This window comes from Mesoplodon densirostris, chromosome 11 (assembly GCF_025265405.1).
Source record: "Mesoplodon densirostris isolate mMesDen1 chromosome 11, mMesDen1 primary haplotype, whole genome shotgun sequence".
Lineage (NCBI taxonomy): Eukaryota > Metazoa > Chordata > Mammalia > Artiodactyla > Ziphiidae > Mesoplodon > Mesoplodon densirostris.
In genome coordinates this window covers 46,747,900-46,753,089 of record NC_082671.1, presented here as the reverse complement: position 1 = coordinate 46,753,089, position 5,190 = coordinate 46,747,900, and the positions used below count along the sequence as shown (strand labels likewise).

Here is a 5,190-nt window from a genome sequence, read left to right as displayed (position 1 = left end):
TCTCTAAAGCCTGATGATTGCCACAACACCGTGTTTCTACCAGTTTGAGAGATTTCCAGGGTTTCAGAAAGGCAAAGAAGGAGTTGAGAAATGGGGAAAACAGGGAGAAGACATGGCTTCTAAATTTAGGGTTGGGAGAGAGATTTGGAACTCTAAGCTGGGAAAAAAAATCCACTTTTATAAGAGTTAGAACAGGACATTTCTGCTCTTACCTGATTATCATACCTGATTATCAACAGACCTGGAGAAAGAGGGACAGGGACAGAGAAACCCAGAGGTCGGGTATTGAGCACTGGAATCTCTTACCATACGTTCTGGCCTGGCGTTGGGAGCTTGAGACATACCGGTGCCTATAGAATGCAGTCTTGGGAATTCCAGGCATTTCTTTCTGCTAGGAGGGTTGTTGGGAGTCTAGGGATGTCCAGGTTGTGGGTGTCCTATTCGGTGTTAGTGCTGTGCAGTAGAAATTCTTTTTTTTTAAAATAGAAGAATGTCTTTTTATTTATTTATTTTGGCTGTTTCTGGTCTTTTTAAACTTAAAAAAATTTTTAAAAATTTTTATTGGGCTATAGGGGATGGGTTGTGAAATATCTCTGTACATTATGCCCTACTAGGGAAATGTCCATTCTAATTTTCCTGGGATAGCTTTCCGAGCTTTTTCTTTTTCTTGGAGCTGTTGCTCTTGCTGGCAGCAGCCTCTTCAGGTCCACTGCTGAGAGGCTCCTCCTTGGAAGAGAATTTCCTCTCTTTCTTGGGGACCCTCTTGTTTCCTGACTCTTCAGGGTCACAATCTGCTTCCTCTTTGGGGAAAGATTTCTTCCTCTTGGTAAGACTTCCACTGCCAGCTGTCTCTTCAAGATCACTACTAACCAGCTCCTCCTTGGGAAAAGATTTCTTTTTTGGGGGGTTTGGAGGAGACATGGGTCTTCCATTCCATTCCCCTGAGGAGCCTCCTGGGGCTTTTGCTTTTGCTTCTTTTTGGGTCTTGCACTTGTCTCCTCACATTCCTCCGGGGTCCTAGTGCTGTTTTCTGAAGACGCCAGGGCAATCACAGCCAGGCTTTTCTTTTCCTTCTTCAAGTGTTTCTTCTCCTGTTTCTCCAGCTTCCTAGTAATCTCAGCAGCCACTTCGTCTGCCTGAACCATTGCCTCCTTCATGACATCCAGATTCTTTCGTGGAATCTCTCCAGTCTCATAGGACAGCCGCTCCTCAACTTGTTCTCGAAGCTTCTCCCCAAATACACTGGTAGGTACCTCAGAGAAGCAATCAATTTGTGAGGCAATACTGCATTTGTTTGCCAGGTATCAGGAGATGCGGCCTTTGTTCTTGGCAGCTGCTCAGCCAATGAAGGTAGAGTGGAAAATGAGTCCATATTTTGGGGTGTTACCCCTTGTCTTCAGGGCTCTGGAAAGTTGGTCCCTGTGCTGGGCCCATTGAATCACTCAGTCACCAGGACTGGCCATCACTGCGTCGGGTCTTAATTGCGGCATGCGGGATCTTTTTTGTTGCAGTGCCCGGGCTTCTCTCTAGTTGTGGCGTGAGGGCTCCGGAGCTCATGGGCTCTCTAGTTGAGGCGCTCAGGCTCAGTAGTTGTGGTGCGTGGGCTTAGTTGCCTTGCAGCATGCGGGATTTTCGTTCCCCAACCAGGGATCGAACCTGCGTCCACTGCATTAGAAGGCGGATTCTTTACCACTGGACCACCACGGAAGTCCCTGTGCAGTAGAAATTTAATATGGGTCACATACATAAAGTCTCCTAGTAGCCACATTTAAAAAAGTAAAAAAGAACTAGGTGAAACTAACTTTAATAATATATTTTATTTAACCCAATGTATCCAAAATATTATATCCCTTCAACATGCAATCAATATAACATTATTTTAAATTCATTTTTTTAGTGTTAAATCTGAAATTTGTTATGCAGTTTGCAGTTGACAAATCTCAATCTGTACTAGCCACATTTCTAGTGTTTAGTAGTGGAGAATTCCCTGGTGGTCCAGTGGTTAGGACTCTGCACTTCCACTGCAGAGGACATGTGTTGGATCCCTGGTCAGGGAACTAAGATCCCGAATGCCACGTGGCCAAAAAAAAAAAAAAAAAAAATCAAGTGCTCAGTAGTGGCATGTGGCTGGGGGCCACCATAGTGGAGTGCAGGCTTAGAGCGTGCCTTGAGCCTGGTTGGTCACAGGCAGCAGGATCTTTGATGTTAGATCCAGACATCTTGGTTCCCACCCTTGATTCTTCTGACACCTTGACATAGGAGTCCTTGTTCTTCTATGAGTATGGAGACATATTCCCAAATCCCACGGGTCAGAAGAATTGCTTATCTATTGCAGGGTATCTATTGCAGGCTCTGTGAAATCCAGCTGCACAATAACTTCCACCTGCAACACTCTCCTTAAGCGCCTCTTGCTGAGCTGCCAGTGACCTCCTGGCTGCTAAACCAGCCGTTTCCAGGGAAACTTTCCCTGGCTTCTCTGCTACACCTGCCGCTGCTGGGCTTTCTCCTTGACTCATCTGTCCCCAGTTGCTTCCTATCTCTCTGATCGATCCTTCTATCTTCTCCGTAACTCAGCACTCTCCATCCTTCCCTTCCATGTTGATGGTCTCCTGGGTGCTGCCCTTGGTCCTCTTACCTCTTACTCTACATGCAGGGAGACCTGGGTAATCTACCTTCACTTGTATCACCTTTATTTACAAGGATCTTAAGTCTCTATCTCCAGCTCTAAACCCTCCTGAGCTCCGGACTTAAATATCTATCCAATTGTCTACTGGAGTTCTCTCCTTTGAACGATCCCAAAGCCATTGGGAATTCAACAAGACAAAACGGCACGAATCATCTTTTCCCTCAGTGTATGATTTCTCCATTTGTATTATTAATTTGGTGAACGGCATCACTGGTTATCTGGTCACTGAAACCAGAAACCTGGGATCAACAGGACTCCTTCTGTTCAATTCCCAAATCTGATTATCAAGTCCCATTAATTCTGCATCCTGAAGAATTCTGCTTCTTTTCCTCTTGACACTACTTAAGTTCAGTGCTCACTGTTTTTTGGGGGGGGGGCTTGCCATGCGGTTTGCAGGATCTTAGTTCTCTGACCAGGGATTGAACCCGGGCCAGGGAAAGTGCCAAGTCCTAACCATTGGACTGCCAGAGAATTCCCTAGTTCAGTGCTCACTGTCCTGGCCTGGGTTATTACAGTGGGTTCCTAACTGGTTTCTTTGGGCTTTCATGATCCGGCAATAGAGTGTAAGCTCCTTGAGGGCAGGCATTCCTATCTGTTCATGCAGATTCCCAGTGCCTAGGACAGCACCTGGCACATAGTGGGCATTCAGTGAGTATTTGTTGAGGAAATGTATGAGTAAAGGTCTGTTATCCGTCATTCCAGCTTCACTTCCCACATCGTGTCTGATCCTCACTTGGCAGCCCTGAGTGTTGAGATTTCTGAGTGACTTAGGTCTTTGCCGTCTTGTCCCGACTGCCTGTACACTCTGGGCTCCCAGTACACACTGTTTAAGACTCAGCCCCCATATCATCACCCAAGGGAAGCTTTGTCTTCCGAGTCTTGGTTAATTAAGTACCTGTTCTCTGTGGTCCCACAGCATACCGTGCGTGTCTCTAAAGTAGCGCTTACCTTGTTTTCTTCTATTTGTTGGTTTATGTTGACTGTGAGCTCTTTGAGGGCAGGGTTTTTGACTGTTCCATCTCTAGTCCCAGCAACTGACCCATAAAGAACATTCCATAAAGTTTTTTTGAATGAATGCATGAAATCTTTTTTTCCTGTAAAGATTTTATTTTTTAATTTTTTAAAATGTAGAGTATTTTGCTCATTCTTTTTCTTTTTTAAAATTAGTTTTCATTGCAGTATAGTTGCTTGCATGGAATCTCTGTATCCCAACTGACATCACATCTTGTTCTTTCAGGCCACACAGGGCACTTCAAAGGTACTGGTAATGTTTTTAAAGCTGGTTAGTAAGTCCAATAATGTGCACTTTATTATTCTTTATCCCTTGTATATGGACATATATATCTTCTTTTGTATGTATGGAGTATTTTATTAAAATAACTAAAAAAATTATTTTTGGAGGACTGGCCCTATGTGCCAGTTTCTGTACTGGACTTCAGGGACAAGATATGTACAAACATAGAACCTTCCCTCAAGCTGCTTATAGTCGAGAGAGAAGAAAAACTTGTGAACATGATATAGTGAGTTTTTTTTTTTTTTTTTTTTTGCGGTACGCGGGCCTCTCACTGCTGTGGCCTCTCCCGTTGCGGAGCACAGGCTCCGGACGCGCAGGCTCAGCGGCCATGGCTCATGGGCCCAGCCGCTCCGCGGCATGTGGGATCTTCCCGGACCGGGGCACGAGTCCATGTCCCCTGCATCGGCAGGTGGACTCTCAACCACTGCGCCACCAGGGAAGGCCGATACAGTGAGTTTTTACAAAGTGCTATGTGTAGTATCACAGAGGATAATGGAGGAAATCACGAAAGGCTTCACGGAGGAGCTATCTTTTGAGCTGAGGCGAAAGCATGTGTTCAGAGGCATGCAAGAGCAGTGCCTATTTCTATGGAGTGGTTGTGTAAAACTAGACTCCAGGGTTCCTTAGGGTAGGATGGGAAATGGAAAGGCAAGTTGGTGAAGACCCCGACGGGCACACTGAACGATCTGCACATCACATTCCTGTAGGTAATAGGCAGCCATTGTGGTTCTGTAAGTGGGGAGTGATGTTTGGATTCATTCATCTCTCACCGAATACTGACACCTGAGTTCCTATCTGCTGCTACCTGGTCTGAGCCCATTCAGGTCCATCACTTTCTGCAAGAATACTGGGAAGCAGAGGGAGAGAGACGATCCCTTACAGGAGGGATACAGTAGGAAGGCTGAGTTGCCAAATACCGCATGGTGAGTAGGAGAAAGGACTCCAATTGGAACCCAGCTGTCTTCCCTCCCTGCCCATGCAGTCAGTTACTCTCCCCTGAACTCCCCGTGTTGGGGCCATGCACTGGACCCTGGGGTAGACAAATCGTAAGTGACAGAGAAATGGCTCTACATTTCTGGGGAACTCCTAGTCTGAGGTGCCAACTGCACACCTGAAGACATACGAAGGGCAGAAAGGAGGGATTGGAAACTCTAGATACCCAGGTTAAGGGGTCCAGTGAGGGACTGGGGGACTTCGTGGAGGAGGGGAG

General features: G+C 46.1%; 1 pseudogene; it reads right to left on the bottom strand.

The window, feature by feature from the left end:
- Window positions 1–627: 627 nt before the first annotated feature.
- On the bottom strand, window positions 628–1,157 carry LOC132498926 (nucleolar protein 56-like; annotated as a pseudogene).
- Window positions 1,158–5,190: the final 4,033 nt, after the last annotated feature.